Below are 23,026 nucleotides of genomic sequence, written 5' to 3' on the forward strand. Positions count from 1 at the left end.
CCATGACCTGAGCCGAAGGCAGAGGCTTTAACCCACTGAGCCACCCAGGCGCCCCGATTCATCAATTCTATATGACACCCAGTTTCATCACAAAAAAGTACATGCCTTAATCCCCGTTGCCTAATTCACTCGTCTTCCCACCCACCTCCCCTCTGGTAACCATCAGTTTGTTCTCTGTAGTTAAGAGACTATTTCTTGGTTTGCCTCTCTCTTTTTTTCCCTTTGCTTGCTTGTTTTGTTTCTTAAATTTCACATATGAGTAAAATCATACAGAATTTGCCTTTCTCTTACTTTGCATAGCATAATACTCTCTAGCTTTACTCATGTCATTTCAGATGACAAGATTTCATTCCTTTTTATGGCTGAGTAATATTCGTGTGTGTGTGTGTGTGTACCACATTTTTTCTTTCTTTTTTTTAAAGACTTTATTTATTTATTTGAGAGAGAGAGGGAGAGAGAGAGAGAAAGAGAGAGAGAGATAGAGAGAAAGAGAGAAGAGAGAGAAGTGAGAGCACCAGCCTTGGGGAAAGGCAGAGGGAGATAGGGAAGCAGGCTCTCCTCTGGTCAGGGAGCCTGACATGGGGCTTGATTCCAAGACTATGAGATTATGACCTGAGCCAAAGGCAGATGCTTAATTGACTGAGCCACCTAGGTGCCCCTCCACATCTTCTCTCTCTTTTTTTTTTTTTAATTTTTATTTTTTATTTATTTATTTGACAGAGAGAGAGATCACAAGTAGGCAGAGAGGCAGGCAGAGAGAGAGGAGGAAGCAGGCTCCCTGCGGAGCAGAGAGCCCGATGCGGGGCTCGATCCCAGGACCCTGAGATCATGACCTGAGCCGAAGGCAGCGGCTTAATCCACTGAGCCACCCAGGCGCCCCTTCTCTCTCTTTTTTAAAGATTTTATTTACTTATTTGACAGACAGAGATCACAAGTAGGCAGAGAGGCAGGCAGAGAGAGGGAAGTAGGCTCCCTGCTGAGCAGAGAGTCCGATGCAGGGCTCGATCCCAGGACCCTGAGATCATGACCTGTGCCGAAGGCAGAGGCTTAACCCATGAGCCACCCAGGTGCCCCCCTCTCACATCTTCTTTGTCTTGGTGGACATTTGGGCTGTTTCCATAATTTGGCTATTGCAGATAATGTAGCTATAAACATCGGTGTGCTTACATCTCCTCCCCTTTTCAAAAACATGGTGCTTGAACTCACAACCATGAGATCAAGACCTGAGCTGAGATCAAGAGTAGGACGCTTAATCGACTGAGCCACCCAGGTGCCCCAGTATCCCTTTTTATATATTTATAATTAATATTTTTTTGGTAAACACCTAGTAGTGCAATTGCTGGATCATAGGGTAGTTCTATTTTTAACTTTTTACGGAAACTCCATACCATTTTCCGGAGTGGCTGCACAAGTTTGCATTCCCACCCACAGTGTAAGAGGGTTTCCCTTTCTCTGCATCCTCACTTGCTTCTGTTATTTCCTGTGTTGTTAATTTTAGTCATTCTGACATGTGTGAAGTGATCTCTCACTATAGTTTTGATTTGCTTTTCCTTGCTGATAAGTGTTTTGAGCGTCTTCTCATGTGTCTGTTGGCCATCTATATGTCTTCTTTGGAAAAATGTCTATTCATGTCTTCTGCCCATTTTTTAATTTGGATTATTCATTGTTTTGTGTGTTGATTTTGATAAGTTCTTTATATACTTTGGATACTAATCCTTTATCAGATATGTCATTTGCAAATACCTTCTCCCATTTAGTAGGTTGTGTTTTAGTTTTGTTGATTGTTTCCTTCACTGTGTAGAAGATTTTTATTGTGATGCAGCCCCAATGGTTTATTTTTGCTTTTATTTCCTTTGCCTCAGGAGACATGTCTAGAAGGAAGTTGCTACAGTCAATGTTTAAGAGACCACTGCCTCTGTTATCTGTTATTTTTATGGTGTTGGCCTCACACTTAGGTCTTTAATCCATTTTGAATTAATTTTGCATTTGGTGTGAGAAAGTAGTCCAGCTTCATTCTTTTTATGTTGTTGGCCAGTTTTCCCAACATGGTTTGTTGAAGAACCTGCCTTCTTCCCATTGGATATTCTTTTCTGCTTTGTTGAAGATTAGTTGACCACTAATTGGGGGTTAATTCTATTTTCAGTGTTTTGAAGAACCTCCACACTGCTTTTCATAGTGGCTACACCATTTTGCATTCCTGCCAATAACAGACAAGGGTTCCAAGTTCTTTGCATCCTCACCAATACTTGTCTATTGCATAGTACTTGTTTTTGTTTTTTTTTTTTTAAAGATTATTTATTTATTTATTTGTCAGAGAGGAAATCACAAGTAGGCAGAAGCAGGCAGAGAGGCAGGCAGAGAGAGAGGGAGAAGCAGGCTCCCCGCTGAGCAGAGAGCCTGATGTGGGGCTCGATCCCAGGACCCTGGGATCATGACCCGAGCCGAAGGCAGAGGCTTAATCCACTGAGCCACCCAGGTGCCCCTAGTACTTGTTTTTTAAGAGTCAAATGACAGGTGCCTGACTGGATCAGTTGCTGGAGCATGTGACTCTTGATCTTGGGGTTGTGAGTTTGAGCCCCATGTTGGGTGTCAAGAGGACTTAAAAATAAAGTCTTTAAGAATCAAGAGTCAAATGCGAGAATGCACAAAAATCTCTAAGTCTAAAAGCCTGAAAAATACCAAGAGTTTGGCAAAAATTATTCACACTGTTGGTTTCTAACTCACCTCCTACTCTACCAAGAACAGGCCCCTAGAGCCTCAGTCCCCACTGCCCCCCAAAAAGCACCCAATTCCACCTCTGATTAGTAGTGCTCCCAAGCCTCACATCACTAAATGCTGTCACTTGCAGAATCCATGTGACTCCAGTGACTAGAAAGAAGTTTCATCGCATTCTGAACAGGAAGCAGCAATGGCAGCTGATAATCTGTGACTGAATATAGTCATCCATTATCTCACTGTGGTTTCTTGTTTCTCTGACAGAGGAAGCACCCACGACTTTCTTGAAGTTATTCTAAACACTCAGTTCCTTGTTTAGCTGTGGTGGAATAATGATAGCCCTGGGCACTCCTGGGCTTCGGGCTGTGGCTTCCCTGCCTCCCTGGGGCTCCCAGCTCAGCAGCCAACCTGTGGGGTAACTGTCCCCTCTCCTTGGGTGGCAGTGATAGGAATAAACCCGGAGTGAGACCCACAGGAGGGATGGTTGTTGGAAGAGGAAATGAAGCAAAGCAAGAAACCGTTTAACTACAACATCCACTTTTTGTTCTTCTTCAAGAAACCAGCCAGGCAGAACTGACACACTCGGAGAGTATGTGTCAACAGTTTCTTTTCATTGTCACTAGTTTCTACATTGCACTCCATCTCTGGATGCTTCCCTCTGGTTCTGTTCTTCTCAAAGAAGCTGATTTGTCCTCGTGGGTCCACACTCCAGATGAAGACATGAGCCCAGGCCCAAGTCTCAGGTTTGAGCAGAAAAGCGCCACTGACCCATTTTTGTAAAACTCAGTGTCCAGGAGGCTCTTGGCCAAATTGCATAGTAAGCAATCTGTCGTTGGCTTCGCCTTCTGCCAGCCGTCTCCTGCCCAGCCCGTTCTCCACCAAAGCTTTCGTGATGCGATGTCACTTATGAAGACATCTGGGAAATTCATTCTGAAGGATTATGGATTTCATGTGTTGCCTCTCTCAGGGATACTTATATTTCAAAAGAGAACTCTCAAGACAAGTAATGCTTAAATCAAAGGACTCCATCTCTAAATGACTTCCCACAAGCTGGGTTTGGTAGGGAGAGGAAGGCCTTAGGACTCTCCCTGGCCCCCTGGTGGCCAGCGCTTCTCAGTGGGTTCTCCGGACGTGGATGACACAGCATGACTCGTTTTATAAAAGACTGTTCTTTTTTCTGAAGAGGAACAGAAAGGTGGAACTCCTATAATTTGGTCAGAACAAAATGGGGAAGCTGTAAAAGCAGGTGGCTGTCAAGCCCAAGAAGATGTGTTCAAAAGCTGCTCTCCCAGGCGCAGAACTCGTGCTCAGACAGAGGGCCCCAGGAAAGCTGGAGGAGGCAAGGGTCACGCAGGGATTCTGAGACCCAGTGCAAATAGCGCCACCTTGGCAGGCATGAAACCAGCTCTCTGACTGCAGGGCTCTGCCACTTTGCCAGTGGAGCTCTGAGCAGCCCTTACCCTCTCCAGAGCTCCATTCTCTCCATGAAAATTCTCCAGGCAGGAAAAATACACACTGAGATGTTGACAGTGGTCCTCTCTGGGTGTGGGATTACAGGTAATAAAGTTGGTTTCTTTTCAACACCTGTATCAGGGTTTAATTAGAGATATAGGACTTATAAGGATGGCATAGAATCAGAGGTTTATTAAAGGGATTTGATGTTACGCGATTGTGGGCACTAGTTGAACAGTTTGTGTGCACTTGCTGCTTACATTTTTGGTTCTGGGCCTGCGATCAGGAGGATAGGTAGTCAGGAAGAATAAAGAGACATGAAATATGGGGAAGTGAGGGCAAACCGGAAATTGCAAGAAAAATGTGGCACCCACAAATGTGGAACCTGCATCAGTCTCTCACTGCCTCCTCGACCTCCAACCTGAGTGATGTTGGGGACCTGCGAAAGGAGCTGGGTCCTTTGCCATGGAGCTAAACACACATTTGACCCAGGAGTTGAACAGGTTGAAGGACGAGATCTGGTGGGTTCAACAGCCCTCCCATGCCAACAAGGTGAGCCAGCAGATCTGAGACAACACGTGCGAGGTGCACGAGGGTCTGCCTCTATACCGACCTTCTGAGCATAACCATGATTGCTTCCCATCTGCCTTTCAAGTCTTATGTAAATTTTCTTGCGGCCAAACTTAGCCCAGAAGCAGACAAGGAAAAAATTCTGAAAAACGTAGTTCCAGTTTAGCTGAGTTGACATAATACAAAGACATCATGATTCCTTTCTGTATTTGCCAAACCTTCTTCAGTTAGCATGTATTACTTTAATAACTGGGAAAACAAAACTTTAGAAAGTCTCTAGAATATTCAAATGGCTAATAAATACATGACAAAATGCTCAATTCACTAATCAGCCAGAAAGTGCAAATTAAAACTACAATAGGATATCCCTATGCATCATACCAGAATGGTGAAAATAAAAAAAGACAGACAACAGTGCAAGTTGGTGAGGTTGTAGGGCAACTGGAACTCTCGTATGTTGCTAGTGGGAGTGTAAACTGGTTACAGCCACCTTGGAAAAATATCCGACAATGTCTATCAAAGTCGAACATATACATACCTTATGATAAGCAATTACCTTTCTAGAAAAATACATTTTTATTAGAAGACATACAAGAATGCTCATAGTGCCATTATTTGTAATAGCTAAAAGCCCGAAACAATTCAAATGTCCACCAGCAAGAGAATGAATAAATAAATCATGGTGAATTCATATGATGGAGTATTATACAACATGGGGAAAAAAAGAATCTATAACTACATACGGTAGTTAGGGTGAGTATCACAAGCATAGTGTTAAGTGGAAGAAGCCAGACAGAAAAGGATACATACTTATAATTCCACTTATGTCCAGTTCCAAAAGAGAAAAAAATTTATCTATGGTTTTGATCTATGAACAGGAATTTTCCTTGAGAGACTAGTGACTGGAAGGGGTCCAGGGAGGGTTTCTGATAGGTTAGTGACATTCTGTTTCTTCATTTAGGTTTTGGTTATATGAAGGTGTTTGCTGTTTGAAAAGTTATAGAGCTGTACATTTATGATTTGTGCACTTTTCTGTATATGTTTTACTTCCACAAAAAGTTAGTGAAAAGAAAAAGGGAAAAAAACCCTTAGTAATCCTGGTTTAGGAAACCAGTGGTAACTACCCTTATTATGTCACAGAGTTCAGGAATTCAAATGCCATCATGTGGATTACAGTGCTTGGGAAAAACACCCAAAGGAATACATAGACATAGGGATAAGGAGAGAGAATATTTCACCTGGGTTGGTATCTTCTTTTGAATCACAGTAAGACATATGCAACATAAAATTTACTACTTAATGGTTTTGGTTTTCTTTTTAAGAAGATATGTGTGGTTGTATGTGTTGTAGGGAAGGTGCTGGTTAGTGAGAAGTGACAAGGAAAGACAGGTTTCCTGTGTCCTTGATTAGCTTCTGTCATGTCTGCCTTCATTCACTCTGCTTGCTCATGACCAAGCAGGGAGTCAGTCCCTTCATTGGGTGTGGGTGAGTCTCCAGCCCCCTGAAGTCAGGTGAGATCTGATGACGGGAGAGCCTATGAGCTCTAGAAGTGTCACTGAATCTAGATCCCTCTCTGTTCCTCCGCCACCACAACACACACGTTTGACCTTACCTGTGACTATCTCTATCCCCGAAGCTCTTCTTTTCATCAGCAGCCATGAGAAAGACCAACATTACAAATTCAGTAAGGGATTTTTTTGTTTGTTGGTTTGCTGGTTTGAGGGAGACGAGGGGGGAGGGGCAGAAAGAGAGGCAGAGAGAGAATCTTAAGCAGGCTCCATGCCCTGTGCGGAGCCCGATGTGGGGCTTGACTTCACAACCCTGAGATCATGACTTGAGCAGAAATCAAGAGCTGGACACTTAACCAGCTGAGCCACCCAGGCGCCTTCAGCAAGGGTACTAAAGGGCAGTCCCAGGACAGCAATAGTGACATCAATTTTGCTTTTCAGAGCGTCGACATGTCTGCATTTCTAGGCTCACTTGGGCGGTTGGTTCTTTATTTGGCTCCAACATCAACACCAGCACCATCTGGAGGGGAAAGGAACTCATAGTTCTTAAAAACCTGCACTGGAACAGAGGCCAAGAATCACAGAAAAACATGTCCCTGATAATACCACTGGAGAGAAACAATTGAATACCTACTGTGTGCTTGGCATGAAGCTCCCACCATGACACCCATGTTCTTGGAGACCAGCAGAGGGCTCAGGACTCAGCCAAGTGCAGGTTCCCTGAACTAGAGCTTTTTAAGGGGAAGAGAAATCTGGATAAATTACCGTGGGTGACTCACTCCTTCTTCCTGGAAACCCAATCAACCCCAGATTTTACTCTCCTAAAATCAGGTTGAAATAAACACCACAGGGGCACCTGGGTGGCTCAGTGGGTTAAAGCCTCTGCCTTCAGCTCAGGTCATGACCCCAGGGTCCTGGGATCAAGCCCCACATGGGGCTCTCTGCTCAGCGAGGAGCCTACTTCCTCCTCTCTCTCTGCCTGCCTCTCTGCCTGCTTGTGATCTCTGTCTGTCAAATGAATAAATAAAATCCTTAAAAAAAAAAAAGAAAGAAACACCACAAACATTTATGTAAAGAGAAGTCTGGAAAGATAATACAGTGGTTATCTTTGAGTAGTAGATTAGGGTTGATATTTCCCCCTTTCTTGTATTTTTTAAAGCAGCCTGTGGAATAAACACACAGCCTTTGGAAAATAAGCACTTGGCTTTGAATCTCAGCTTTGGTGTATGCCGGCCATGTGACTTTGAGCAACTGGCTTCACCCATATGAACTTTCATCTTATTATCTGTCAACGGGGATGATAATAAACATACCTGAGCAAAATAATGCCCAGTCAATGCTTTCATACAGTGTCTTATGCAAAGAAAATACTCTATAAATGGGTGCGATTATTGTTACATTTCTCCATTGTTTGATATTTTTCAACAAATACATTTTAGAAATAAAAATAATAAAGATTTTTTTAAATATTTTTTATTTATTTATCTGACAGATCACAAGTAGGCAGAGAGGCAGGAAGAGAGAGAGGAGGAAGCAGGCTCCCCGAGGAGCAGAGAGCCCGATGTGGGGCTCGATCCCAGGACCCTGGGATCATGACCTGAGCTGAAGGCAGAGGCTCCAACCCACTGAGCCACCCAGGCGCCCCAAGATTTTTTTAATTTAAAAATGAAACAAAACAAAACAAACAGGGACCGCCCTGAAAGGGAAGACAGTTTGTAAGAGGGCATATAGAGCCTTAGGGGGTGCTGGACCAAATGAGGGAGGGCCTCAGCCATGGAACTGGGGTTAGGGGTTGAATTAGACCAAGAGCCTTTCTTTTTTTGGCCTCCAGCTGAGGAACCATCTCTTCCTGCTCTGGATCACTGCCTCCTGCACCCTAAGCTCAGACACAAGGACAATTGCCCCAGTTAGCTCTACTCTGGCAACATCTCTGATTCTAGAGAATCTCGGGGCACACGGGCTACCAGAGGGTCTCTTGCCGTGGTCTGGGTGCAGGGTGACCTGATCAGCTCAGCACAAACTCCTATCATTTCATTTCCTGTTCTGCCATGCTGTGTCTGTGAGTCCTGCTTTAAAAACCTCAAGGGGCGCCTGGGTGGCTCGGTGGGTTAAGGCCTCTGCCTTCAGCTCAGGTCATGATCCCAGGGTCCTGGGATCAAGCCCCGCATCGGGCTCTCTGCTCCGTAGGGAGTCTGCTTCCTCCTCTCTCTCAGCCTGCCTCTCTGCCTACTTGTGATCTCTGTCTGTCAAATAAATAAATACAATCCTTAAAATAAAATAAAATAAATAAATAAATAAATAAAAACCTCTAAAGCTTGGACCCTTGAAATCACACCTCTTTAGTCCCTGGTGCTGGTGATTCATTTCACGTTTAAGAAGACATTCACTGCTATGTTATCCTCAGATATGAGGGTTGCTGGAGGGGAGGGAACAATGGGGTGGCTGGGTGATGGGCATTGGGGAGGGTATGTGCTACAGGGAATGCTGTGAATTGTGTAAGACTGATAAATCACAGACCTGTACCTCTGAAACAAGTAATACATTATATGTTAATATTAATAAAAAATAGATAGCTCTAGAAAAGGGACATAGTCCTTAGAGGGGGCATCCTCCCTCCCTTCTCTGAGATGGGGGGGGGTTCCTTCTCCTTTAAGTGGATGCTTGCTCTGGTTCTCCACGCCTGGCCTGGCACTCGGCACACACCGTGGGTTTTGTCTTTTGTCACACTGAGCATGCCTCTTGCAATCGTGGCCGGGACACACATTCTCCCATATTTGGGAGTAAGCTGGAGACTTGGCGGCATGTGGGTTTCTGTTTAAAATTCCAAAGCCAGTGGGGCGTATATTATCCATTTCCTCAAATCCAGCATGCTGTAAAGCATGAGTCAGAGTCGGATAAGCTTCTTCCCAGGGGAAGTTGTGTCAGTTGGTTAGTGAATGTAATTAAACAAGGGTAATGTTCACTGGCATTAGCTGCAGATTAATGCGGAGGAAAACAAAATCTCCATCTTGAGTTTACAATCTTCCTGCCAAGATAGGACAACTTCTCCAAGTGTCACTGGTCAGAGAAGACAATCCAACATTAATGCAACTTGAGGGGCATAGGGAGAGCCCTCCATCAGTAGTCTCCTGCCACAAAATGCAGATATTAGAAACCTTGGAGGGGTGGAGGTATATTCTGATTATTTCTAAGGCATTTTGTGAGGAGAGTTACGTGTTAGCCAATGAGGTTATTTTATCCGATTTAATCCACAGTCCCTCAGGGCCAGGTGGTTGAAAGCAGACTCTGAGGGAATGGAACATGGGACAGATAAAATTTGATAAGCACTGGGAATGATATTCAGCTTATTGTGCTTTGCATACCAATGGGTCTTTTGGGAGGGACTACCAGGAGAGAAGTTAGGAAATGAGGGGTGTGTCTAGAGGACACTGGAAGGCCATGGTTTCTATTGCACACTTTAGCCTAAACAAGCCCTTTTCCAAATCATGGAAATCATAAAATAGAAAGTCAATTCCGGAAAGGCTGGTGGAGGTCATTTAGTCCAACCCCTCTTCAAAGACGAGCAAATTGAGGTACCCCCCAGAGAGGTTAAGTAATTTGCCCAAGTTCACCCAGCAAGTTAGTGGCAGAGTTGAGACTTAACGTTTCCGCTCTTCATCTCTCTAGCAAGCTGCTCCAGGAACCATAGGAGCTAACACTCAGGTTGACCTCCCTGGCCAATCCTGCAAATATCCCTTTGGTTCTACCTTTTCAAATATAACCTCTGCACAGGGGAGGAGAAGCAATGCTAAACCTCGCCTGAAATACTACGGTGTATTGCCACTGAGGTCCCTCCTGGGTTGAACACAAAAATAATTTCAAAATGTATTTTTTTCTTCGTTCCAGTAAGGAGTGTGCTAAATTTCATATAACTGAGAAACAAAGCTTACTGCTACCTAGAACAGCTTCTGGGGTTAAAGAAAAAGGGCTTCGTGACTGTTCTTTTAGCTATCCGATGAAGCATTTCCCTCCCCTCTGCCCACCTTCCTTCCACTTGACGACAGTCAGTGATCAAGTATATTTAGAAATATACTTGAGGGCGCCTGGGTGGCTCAGTGGGTTGGGCCGCTGCCTTCGGCTCAGGTCGTGATCTCGGGGTCCTGGGATCGAATCCCGCGTCGGGCTCTCTGCTCAGCAGCGAGCCTGCTTCCTTCTCTCTCTCTCTGCCTGCCTCTCTGCCTACTTGTGATCTCTGTCAAATAAATAAATAAATAAATAAAAAGAAATATACTTGATCATGGGGCGCCTGGGTGGCCCAGTTGGTTAAGAGGCCAGCTCTTGATTTCAGCTCAGTTCATGATCTCAGGGTCCTGGGATTGCACTGGGCTCTGCACTGGGGGAGGGGAGTCTGCTTCAGGAGTCTCCTCCCTCTGCCCCTCGCCACTGCTTGCTTGTTTGCTTGCAAGTACTTGCCTTCTTTCTCTGTCTCTCAAACAAATACACTTGATCTTTTTATCATTTCTTTGTGTTTGAGTGTTTTCAAGCGTCCCTTCTGATGTAGGTCAAAGCATTTTGTTTTTCTTAAATGTGAGTCTGTATTCTTTCTGCCCAGATAGCATGGAAAAGACTTTGCCAAATAAGGAAGTTTTGCTGGAGTGTGTGTGGCTCAGGCAGCAGCCGCTGCTGCCATCCTAACTTAGCCAAATACAGTAGCTCCACTCTCCGCTAACGCCAGGAAGCATTTAGGGACCCATTAGCATGCATGCAGAGCTGAACCACTGGGGTCAGCGGAGCTGCCAGCAGGTGGTTGTGGCAACCCGAGGAACGACATGGAAAAAGAAATTTGTCGAGAAGGCAAAGTTTGGTTTCGACACACCCTTGCTCTCCACATTCCCTCCTCCCCAGCCCAGCATCCTCCAAGCGTTTATTCTCTGTTCAGGACAGAGAGTGGATGCTCTAATTTATTGGAATCAGGAAAATAGGAGTTAAAATCCTGGCTCCCCACATAGAATGTGATCTTCAGTTAAGTTACTTGAATTTTTAAGACTTTGCCTTTTCTTTTCTTTTTTTGAATAATTATTTATTTATTTACAGACAGCATGAGTGGGGAGGGGCAGAGGTAATGGGAGAGAGAGAATCCCAAGCAGACTCTGCACTGAGCACAGAGCCCGACAAGGGGCTTGATCTCACCACCCTGAGATCATGAGCTGAGCCTGTAATCAAGAGTCAGTCACTTAACCAACTGAGTCATCCAGGTGCTCTTAGCCTCCTCCCTTTCTTTTAAAATAAAAATGAGGGGTGCCTGGGTGGCTCAGTCAGTCGAGTGTCTGCCTTAGGCTCAGGTCATGATCCCAGGGTTCTGGGATTCAGACCCACGTGGGGTTCCCTGCTGAGCGGGGAGTCTGCTTCTCCCTTTCCCTCTACCCTTCCCCCTCTTTGTGCACTTATTTTCTCTCTCCCTAATAAATAAACACAATTTTTAAAAGAAATAAAAATAAAGTAAAAATGATACTGTTTATCTCATGGCATTGTTAGGAGCAGTAAATAACCTAATAAATGTAATATATGTAGTAATTCCCCTTCTTAGGCTCTAAAATTACTTGTTTTCTATCCTTGTTAAAGTACCTCCTCTGCTACCAGAACACCTTAATCTGAACCAAGGATTAAGAGGAAAGTGTGATTATTAAAATAATTTATGCTAAGGTGTGAGTGACTACAACAAAAATTTATTAGCACACATGAATTTCTCACTTCTGTAACCAAGGATGTTGTTGTAAGTGAAACGAAGAATTTCTTTGCTGTAATGAAGACATTTTTTCTTTTGTGATGTTCCTTAATTTATACCACTACGCCTTGCTCCACCTGTTCCTAAAGCCTTACTCAGCCTTTTAGGGTGAGAAGAAGCAAGTGCTCCGTAAGAGTCTATACAATTCTGGAAACTTGATAAACAGGATCATTTTTTTTCCATTCTAGATAGAAGAATGCTCATCATCATATTGTCAAAAATGTTGAAAAACTCATACTCTTTTAGACTTCTAAATTCAGATCATAATACAGAGAATCTTGGACAAAAGTTTCTTACCTGAACAGTAAGGGTTTGTTCCCAAGGTCATACACAAATGGGACAACAATTAACCCAAGGCCAAGTAGATCTTCAGATAGCCTTGATATAAAATGGTGCAGCCACTTTGGAGAACAATCAGGCAATTTCTCAAAAGGTTAAACATAAGGCCCAGTAATCCTACTCTTAGGTATACACCCAAGAGAAATGAAAACATATATTTATACAAAAACTTGCCCATGAATGTTCATAGCAGCATTAGTCACAATAGCTAAGAAGTAGAAACAACCCGAATGTCCATTAACTAATGAATGAATAAGCAAAATGTGGCACATCCTTACAATGGAATATTATTCAGCCATAAAAAGAAATGAAGTACGGATACACATTGCAACATGGATGAACTTTGAAAACATTATGATAAATGAAAAAAGTCTGACACAAAAGGCCACATATTATATGGTGCCATTTATTTGAAATTTCTGGAATAGGCAAATTCATAGAGATAGAAAAAAGGTTAGTAGAAGCCTAGGGCGGGGCTTTGCTTTATTTCTATGATTCTTTTAATTCTTTTAATAATTTTATTTATTTATGTATGTTTATTCATTTTTTTAGAGAGAGATCAAGTGTGTGTGTTGGGGAAAGGGACAGAGGGAGAGGGGGAGAGAGAATCTTAACCAGGCTCCATACCCAGGGTGGAGCCGGAGGCAGAGCTCAGTCTCCCCACCCTGAGGTCATGACCTGAGCGGAAATCAAGAGTCAGAGCTTAACTGACTAAGCCATCTAGGTGCCCATTTGAACAATTTTAGATGGTAGAAAATTCTGTATCTTCCCAATTTCAATCTTCTGAGTTATAAAATAAAAATTTCCCAATTTAAAAAATATTTAAAAAACTTAAAAATATTCTTTCCACAATTTGAGATAGGACAAAACACAATTATAGAATTTAAAAATTAGACCACTGTGCACAGTTTGAGCTTTCCTTCTAATCTGTCTCTTTTGCCTCAGTAGGGTAAGTCTAAATACATTTTTGGTAAGCTTTGTTGTCATTATGTAAGAAGGGGAGTGTTGTTAATGGGTATGGAATTCCTATTTAGGGTGACGACAATCTTCTAAATTCATTGTGGTAAGGATTGCCCAACTCTGTGAAGTTATAGTATATTAAAAAATCAATGAATTGTACATTTTAAATAGGTAAATTACACAGTTTATAAACTGTATCTCAACAAAGTGGTTACACACACACAGAAAGATAGCCTCGAAAAAAGTACTTGTTATTTGTAGGTACTTAGAGTTTGGTTGGTTAAAGGCTGTAGGACTCCTGGGGTCTGGAAAATGGCCCTGGTGTCCATTTGGAGATCCTGGGGAGTGAACACTGGTTAAGTCCAAGTATTGGTGGGAGGGGCTGGTTGAGAACCTTACAAGCTCCTCATTTTGCATTCTGGTTCTTTTGATCAGAAACATGAATAAATCAATAAAAACAGGTCAGAAAATGGCTTCTAGAATACGTTTAAACAGTTATTTCAGGTCACCTGAATAGCTCAGTCGTTAAGAGTCTGCCTTCAGCTCAGGTCATGATCCCAGGGTTCTGGGATCAAGCCCCCCTGCTAAGTGGAGAGCCTGCTTCTTTCTCTCCCACTCCCCCCTGCTTGTATTCCCTCTCTCATTGTCTCTCTCTCTCTCTCTCTGTCAAATAAATAAAATCTTTAAAAAACAACAACAACAGTTCTTTCTAGTATTGCTGCTGTTTTCTCTTAAAAATAAAATTTCTCTTTAGACCATATAAATAGAACAAGCCTTATTAAAGGGATATCATTATTTAAGATTGGAGTCACAAGAGAAATCATATAATTACTAATTCCACATGAATTAAAATGGAATGCTCAAATCAGCCAAAGGGAAATGAGACAGGATCTTGGGAAAGATGCTTGATTATTAAGAGATTTTTGCACTAAAACAAAAAGCCTTAGGGGTCAACATGAAATTTAGTTGGAACTGCTTTGTTTCAAAGATCTAAATGGCCAATGGAATATTAAAAGGAACACTTTGTAGATTAGAAAATTTAATACTGCTAGTCATTATTTCAGGATCAATTTTGATAAAAATTGGCACCATGACTTCATGAATTTTTGTGCCCAGGAAATTTTCCCTCCTTGATTTATGAAATGGAAACAAACAAATAAAGTACAATTCAGACCTTGTCAGCAACCTCCATTTTCTCTGAAACACCTAGAGAGTAAGGTCAAATTTTCCAGCTCAAAGCATGATTTGATAACTTAAGAATACATTGAAATTAGTAAACATTCAAAATTAAGGTTGACTTCACACATTTAAAAATTGTTCTTGGAATTTCTAAAGCAATGCATGTTCATTATAAAAATATAAGAATGTAGGGGTGCCTGGGTGGTACAGTTAGTTAAGCAACTGACTCTTGGTTTTGGCTCAGGTCCTGATCTCAGGGTCATAAGATCAAGCCCGGTCTCAGCTCCAAGGCTCAGGGCAGAGTCTGCTGAAGATTCTCTCTTCCTCTCCTTCTGCCCACTCTAAAATAAATAAATAAATCTTCTTAAAAAATGTAAGAATTCAGTGGCATATAAATTCTTACTAATAATTACTAACAATTAATACATGCTGATAAAGTACCCAGCACTAGGTTTAGAGGTATCTGATTTAATCCACACAGTCACCTGATAAAGTAATTATGATATTTTCCTCCACTTTGCAGACGAGGAAAGTGAAGTTCAGAGATGTAAAGTAACTTGCTTAAGGTCACACATCTTGTGAATGGTAGAACAGTATTTGATTTGATTTGATTTATTAATATTTTTTACTGCAGCACTATTTATTTCCCACTTTATTTTTTTTTTCTCATTTACACTGAGGCATGCTGGGGCCTAATGTTTTCACATGACAGTAGAAAATCAAAATTTGTTGACCTCTCTTAAAGAATTGAGTATTGTATATAAAAACCTTACATAAATTAAAAGGATGAATAAATTTACAGTTGGAAATACAAACCGTTTTCCAACTCAAAGTAATTAACAACCCACCATGCTTTGGCAGGAAAACATCTGTTAAGTAAGGAAAGTGGGGGACGCCTGGGTGGCTCAGTGGGTTCAGTGTCTGCCTTCGGCTCAGGTCATGATCTCAGGGTCCTGGGATTAAGCCATGCATTGGGCTCTCTGTTCAGCAAGGAGCCTGCTTCCCCCTCTCTCTCTGCCTGCCTCTCTGCCTCCTTGGGATCTCTCTCTCTCTCTCTCTCTCTCTGTCAAATAAATAAATAAAATCTTAAAACAAAATAAAAGAAAAGAAAGAAAGGAAAGTGCATTTACCTAAAGCTCACATCTTCCCAACCCTGTCAGACCAGCAAGACAGAAATGACAACTGGTTCAGGACTCTTGCCAGTCTCTAGAGAAATTCTAGAGAATAAGCAGCTCTTACAAATGAATACCTTGCACAGATCAAGACCCTTATGGTCTCAGGGCACCTGGGTGGCTCAGTCATTAAGTGGCTGCCTTCAGCTCAGGTCATGATCCCAGGGTCCTGGGATTGAACACTGTGTCTGGCTTCCTGCTCAGTGAAGAGCCTGCTTCTCCCTCTCCGTCTGCCTGCTACTCTGCCTACTTGTGCTCTCTATCAAATAAATAAAAACTTAAAAAAAAAAAAAAAGAACCTCATGGTCTCGCAGATTCTCAAGTCAACGGATTTCTCTTCCATAAACATGTTACCATCAACCTCAGGACGAAGTGACTGAGCCACATGTGCTAAGGGTTTAAATCAAAGATATGTGCAGGTATTAAACATATACCAAGGGAATAGTTAACTAGGATACAAGGTCAAGATCAGCAACAAGTTCTCCAATCCAGTGCTGATATCAGATACAAGCTTCAAGGACAAATTTTCTCTCAAAGGCTTATTCCAGTGTCCTGAGGCTAGCATGAGGTATACACATTTGCTGGGGCAAATTTATACCCTGGAGTTCATTTATGCAGCAAATACTAAGCATCTGCCTGCAGTCCATTTAGAAGCATTTGTGGTGGATGGTGGAGGGGCCCAACTCATCACTCTTGCTTGCTGCTGACCCACATCTGCTGGAAGGTGGACAGTGAAGTTAGCATGGAGCCTCTGACGCACACAGATCACTTGCGTTCAGGAGGAGACATGATCTTGATCTTCATCATGTCGGGTTCCAGAGCTATGATCGCCTTCTGCATCTTATCTGTGATGCCGGAGTACATGGTGGTCCCACCAGACAGCACCATGTCAGTGTAGAGCTCCTTCTGGATGTTGACGTCACACTTCATGATGAAGTTGAAGGTGGTCTCCGTACCCATACACAGGAAGGCTGAAAGAGCATCTCAGGACAGTGGAACCCCTTGTTGCCATTGGTGATCACCTGCCCATCTGGCAGCTCATAGCTCTTCTCCAAGGAGGAGGAAGACAAGGTGATGGCCACTTCCTGCTCAAAATCCAAAGTGATGTAGCAGAGCTTCTCCTTGATGTCATGCAGTATTTCCTGCTTAGTGGTGGTGGTGAAGCTGTAACCACCCTCTATGAGGGTCTTCAGAAGGTAGTCCATCAGGCCCTGTCCAGCCAGATCCAGACACAGGATGGCGTGGGGTAAGGCGTGCTCCTCATAGGCGGGCACAGTGTAGGATATCGCATCCTCAGAGATGACAATTCCAGTGGTGTGGCCAGAAGCATACAGGAATAGCATAGCCTGGATGGCCTCATACATGGCTGGAGTGCTGAGGTCTCCATGATCTGAGTCATCTGATGGTTGGCCTCAGGGTTCGGGGGGCCTTGGTCAGCAGCAGGGGGTGCTCCTCGGGGACCATGCACAGCTTGTTGTAGAAGGTGTAGTGCCAGATCTTCTCCATGTCGTCCCCATTGGTGACGATGCTGTGTTCAATGGGGTTCTTCTGGCCCATGTCCACCATGATGCTCTCATGTCGGAGCTGCCAGATGATGGATGGGAACACAGCTGGCGGAGGGGGAAGGGGAGGGTGTTATCCTCAGCAAAGTCAGCCTTGCACCTGCCAGAGCCATTGTCAATGACAAGTGCTGGGATCTCCTTTTCCACTGAGATCGGTGAAGGTGGTGGGAGAACCTGGAGTGCAGGCTGGCTGCAGCGAGTGAGCTAGAATCAGGATTTTAAACCATTCAGTTGCATTCAGAGTCTAAACTCTTAAACTCCTTTATCCTTTAAGTAAAGGACCCATCAAATTCTTTAATCATCTTCCCCCAAATGAACTATTATTTACTATTCACTGTAGGTTAGAAAGATAAAGTTTAATAATTGGAAAATAACCATTCGTTTTCTCATGAAAATATCAATGAATCAGATATATTATAAATGATATAAATTAATTAAATGTATACATGTAATGAAATATAATTAATTAATTAATTACACAGAATTAATTAAATATATAGAATTATTTAAAAATATATTTAAATATTCATGGACCCAGATGTCAGCCCAAGAGAAATGAAAACTCATGTCTACATAAAAACGTGTATGTGAATGCTCATAGCAGCATTATTCATAATAGCCAAAAAGTGGAAACAATCCAAATATCCATAAACTATTGATTGATAGGGACTCCTTATTATATATGTCTTTGTATGGTCCCCTCTCACATAGAATCTGGATAGACATCACTCTCTTTTTTAAAAATTAGTAATATTTTATTTTTTAATATTTTGTTTATTTATTTGACAGAGATCACAAATAGACAGAGAGGCAGGCAGAGAGAGAAGAGGAAGAAGGCTTCCTGCTGAGCAGAGAGCCCAATTCGGGGCTCGATCCTAGGACCCTGGGATCATGACCTGAGCCGAAGGCAGAGGCTTTAACCCACTGAGCCACCCAGGCGACCCTAAAATTAGTAATATTTTAAGTTAGATTTAAAGTGTCATCCAAAATTTTAAAGCTCAATGATGGGTGCATGATACAGTTTTTGTGTCTTTGAACATTTCTCTATATTTTTCTACTTTGTTTTGTTTTAACCAGTAGACTACAGTGAAAGTGACATCAGTTCTAGACTTAAACCTTGCAAATACTTGGCAATTTTTGCTTTTGCACATTTTTGTGCAAAAGGGAAAGGGAATCTTAAGCAGGCTCCAGCCCAGCACCAGGTGGGGCCGGGGTGGGGGGGCAGTGGGGCTCGATCTCAAGACCCTGGGATTGAGACCTGAGCCAAGATCATGAGTCTGACACTTAACCAACTGGGCCACCCAGGCACCCTGCTTTTGCACTTTTGGAGAGTCCTAAAGTGCCATGTAAAAAGTCTGGCTGCCCTGCTGGAGAGATTGTAGAGACCACTTTTAGGCAACCTACTTAAACAATGGAAACCTGAGTGGGTTAGAAGGGCCCATAGTGAAGCCCTAGTTGAATACAAACAGGCCCACCTCAAAATATCCATAAGCCCTGGCTGACCAATGGGGTTACTTACACCGTAACACAGTTACCAAAAAAGGAAAATTCCATAGTTCCCATAGCTCCTCACCTTCCCTCTTAACTGCAGCCCCCCACCACTGCCTCCTGGCAGACTGTGTCTCCTTTACAGTCCTGCCCACTTTTCTCTTACAGTATAGTCAGTAAACTTCTATCTCCTTTGTTCTGTCTTGTGTGGATTCCGTTACCACTCGCACTGCTGGCCTCCACCCAGTTGGATGGTCCCATAGAGAAGTGATCTGGAGAGATCAGGTAGAAAGGGAGAGACCCTGAGACTGGATGGAGAAAGAGGCCTGACCATCCCAGCAGCCCATTTCTCTCCTTCCCCTCCTCACCAACCTCAGCAAAGTTCCAGGCATGTAGGTATTCCATCTTGGATGTTCTGGTCTCATAGAGACCCAAATGACTGCAGCCTCATCTGACATCACATGGGGCAGAACTCCCAACTGAAGCCCGTCAATCCATGGAAGCATGACAATAAGACAATAAAGCCACTGAATTTTGGAGTGTTTTTATTGTGTAGCCATAAATAATTGAAATGAATATTTTTGGTTTGTATTTTTTTTAAAGATTTTATTTATTTATTTGACAGAGAGAGAGAGAGATCACAAGTAGGCAGAGGGGAAGGGAGAAGCAGGCTCTCTGCTGAGCAGAGATTCCCGATGCGGGGCTTGATTCCAGGACCCTGAGATCATGACCTGAGCAGAAGGCAGAGGCTTAACCCACTGAGCCACCCAGGCACCCCTTGGTTTGTATTCTTCCAATCTTTTAATCCCGCAGGTGTTCATGGCTTTCCTGTTCTTAAAGTTCTTTGGGGGAAGTAACTGCCATAGTTCTTTGGAAATAATTTCAAATTTATAAAAAAGTGACGAGATAGTACACAGACCGTGCATATATCCCCCATCTTGATCCTCCACTTATTATTATTTCTTAATCATTTGAGAATAAGTTGTAGACATGATGCCCCATTACCCTTTAATATTCCAGTCTGTATTTCTTGAGTGCAGGGATTCAGTACAACAATCCAAATCAGGAAATTAACTCCATCCAATAATATCATCTCGTCTATATACCCCATACGAGTCTTACCCATGATCTCAGCAATGTCCCTTTTATGTCCAGGATTTGAGTTAGAATCTCATGTTGCATTTAGTTGTCCTGTCTCTTTAGTCTTCTTCACCTGGAAGTTTCTCAGTTTCTTAGTTATCTTTCATGATTTTGGCAGTTTTGGAGAGCCCAAGCCAATTATTATTATTATTTTTTAAAGATTTTATTTGTTTATTTGACAGAGAGAGAGAGAGAGATCACAAGTAGGCAGAGACAGGCAGAGAGAGGAGGAAGCAGGCTCCCTGCTGAGCAGAGAGCGCAATGCGGGGCTCGATCCCAGGACCCTGGGATCATGACCTGAGCTGAAGGCAGAGGCTTAACCCACTGAGCCACCCAGGTGCCCTGAAACCAATTACTTTTGAGAATGTTTTTCAATTATGGGAACTTGTCTGCTGTTTCTTTTTAATGTATGCATTTTGTCAGGAATCTCATAGTAGTAATGCTGTGCAAGTCTCCTGGAATCATATGAGCAGCCACATGATGTCAATTTGTTCCAGTAAAGGTGATGTCAACTGCTATTACTTAGTTAAGATGGTGTCTGCCAGGTTCTCTATTGTAACATAATTATTAATTATTTTGTATGAAGACTCTTTGAGATCATTTGAATATCTTGTTTCTTATCAAATTTCCATCAGTTTAAGCATTGATTAATGATTCTAAGCTGAATAAATTATTCTGATGGTTATGAAATAGGGGTTTTCCTAAACTTATTATTCCTTCTAGATTTATTAGGTAGGATAGAAATTTCCTTTCTCTCCTATTAATTAATGTCAGTATGGACTCAGGATCTCTCTCTCTCTCTCTTTTTTTTTTTCCAGGTTTTCTTTTTTACTCACAGAGTTACAATCTGTTGGTATCATTACTTATTTTGATACTCACTTTGTCCCAGACTTGACCAGCAGAACCCCCCTCAAACTGATTGCTATTTCTTACGGACATGTCTCCATCATTTTTCAAACTTTTTTTTAAAACTTTTTAGTGTCATAAAATGTTCTAAATACATACATCTTATATTTCCCCTAGAGTTGGTCATTCTGGCAAAGAGAACTGGTTCCTTTTAGTGGATAATGTTATCTAGAAACCAAGATCTAAACAAACTCATTGTTATCAGAATACTATTCTTTCTAGACCCTCTTACTGAACAAGCTAGAACACACACACATATACATACAGAATTAGTATTATTTTTATAGCATTTTAAAAGAGTTTATTTATTGAGAGAAGGAGCGAGAAAGAGAGCATGCCCATGTATGAGTGGGGGGAGGGGCAACAGGAGAAACAGACTCTCCACTGAGCAGGGAGCTAGACAGGGGCTTGATCCCAGATTCTGGGGTCATGATCTGAGTCAAAGGCAGATCCCCGCAGATGCCCTACACACAATTATATTTATCTATCTATCTATCTAATCAGGCCATAATACTGATATCTCCAATTCCTGTGCAACACTCCAGGATATATTCTGGCCTTTCTAACTTCCATAGTTGTAACACTTTTCTCTGATAGTGAAAAGTCTGTATTTATTTATTTGCCTAACCCTGGGCATGCCAACCTCCACCCCTTACTGGATACCAGTGGAAAGCTCAGCTGCAAAGAAGGGAAAGAGGAGGAGAAAAAAGCCTTTTTTTTTTTTAATATGTGTCGGAAATCTGGGCAACATATAGTAAACATATATGTATATTCAACTTTTTGACCAAGCAGTTCACAGTTCAATTTTCTTAAATAGCAAAAAGGATAGGGGCACCTGAGGGGCTCAGTCAGTTAAGCATCTCTGACTCTTGATTTTGTCTCAGGTCATGATCTCAGGGTCCTAAGATTGAGCCCCATGTGTCGTTTGAGATTCTCTTTCTCTCTGCTCCCCTTCCCTCCCCCATTTCACGAGCTCTCTCTTAAGAAAAAAAAAATAACAAAAAGGACAAACATGTTTGCTTAAAGATCCGTATTATTATCATTAACAAAGATTTTAGCAAACTCAAGTTTCAGTGGCATCTCAAAAATTATGAAAAGAATGAGATTGTGAGCTAGAAGGAACTCAGTATAATTTCTGTCTCTAAGACTCAGTGAACCTTGAGTAAATTTCCCAATTTCTCTGAAATTAAGTTTCCTCTTCTGTAAAATGGAGATGAATGGTAGACATTATTGTTTTTTGGACTAAATGAAAACAACATATTTACATTGGATTACCTTGATAAAAACTAGATCTTGAGATTTTTAAAGTCAAATAAAAAGTATTACTTAAAAGTTATAAGTGGGGAAGCAGCAAGATGGTAGAGAAGCAGGAGACCTAAATATTTTCAGGTCCCAGGAGTTCAGCTAGATAGTTATCAAACCATTCTGTACACCTATAAACTCAACAGGAGATTGAAGAGAAGAAGAGCAGCAATTCTAGGAACAGAAAAGTGCCCACTTTCTGGAAGGTAAGATGTGAGAGAAGTGAATCTCAGGTGATATACGGGAAGAGAGACTGCTGGGGGAGGGGCCGGCTCCCAGCAAGCAGTAGAGCAGCTGAGCACAAAATCAGAACTCTTAGAAGTCTGCTCCACTGAGGGATGTTGCTCCAGAGGCTAAGCAGGGGGTAGAGCCCTCATAGGGACAGTGTGGTCTCAGGACCCACTGGGTCACAAAAAGACCAGGGTTGTCTAAGTGTGGCAGAGCTCCCAGGTATCCGAATGGGGAAGCCAGCTGCAGAGATGGAGCCGAGGAAGGGGTTCCCAGCTCCGGGTTACCTTAAACCATGATCGGAGGCACAGTTGGGTCTCTGCCCTTTGAGCAGGGACCCCACAAGTGGCAGATCCAGGAAAACTCACCTTCCTGCCCAGGGCGGAGTGGTGCAGGACCATGCTGCAGGAATCTGCTGGGTTTGGAAACTCCAAATGGGACTGTGCGTCAGAGACAGAAATGCTTGGTCGCAGCCAGGTGAGCTCAGAGTGCGGCCGGATACCAGGGAGACAGGAGAGATTGACTTCTTTTCTCTGTGGGAGCACTGAGGAGTGGGGCCCTGAGCTCTTGGCTCCTTCATGCTGGAGATTAGGAGGCCACCATCTTCAATTCTCCTCCTCTAAACCTGTTCAGAAAGCATTCAGGTAACAAAAGCTCCCAAGAGAAAACCCAAGCAGATTACTTAGATTGGCCCCTGGCAAGGGTGGTGCAATTCCGCCTCCGGTAAAGACATTTGCGAAT

At 42.7% G+C, this 23,026-nt stretch overlaps 1 pseudogene; it reads right to left on the bottom strand.

The window, feature by feature from the left end:
• Positions 1–16,424: 16,424 nt before the first annotated feature.
• Positions 16,425–22,686, bottom strand: LOC123955034 (annotated as a pseudogene).
• Positions 22,687–23,026: the final 340 nt, after the last annotated feature.

The sequence above is a fragment of the Meles meles genome, chromosome 13 (assembly GCF_922984935.1).
Source record: "Meles meles chromosome 13, mMelMel3.1 paternal haplotype, whole genome shotgun sequence".
Classification (NCBI taxonomy): domain Eukaryota; kingdom Metazoa; phylum Chordata; class Mammalia; order Carnivora; family Mustelidae; genus Meles; species Meles meles.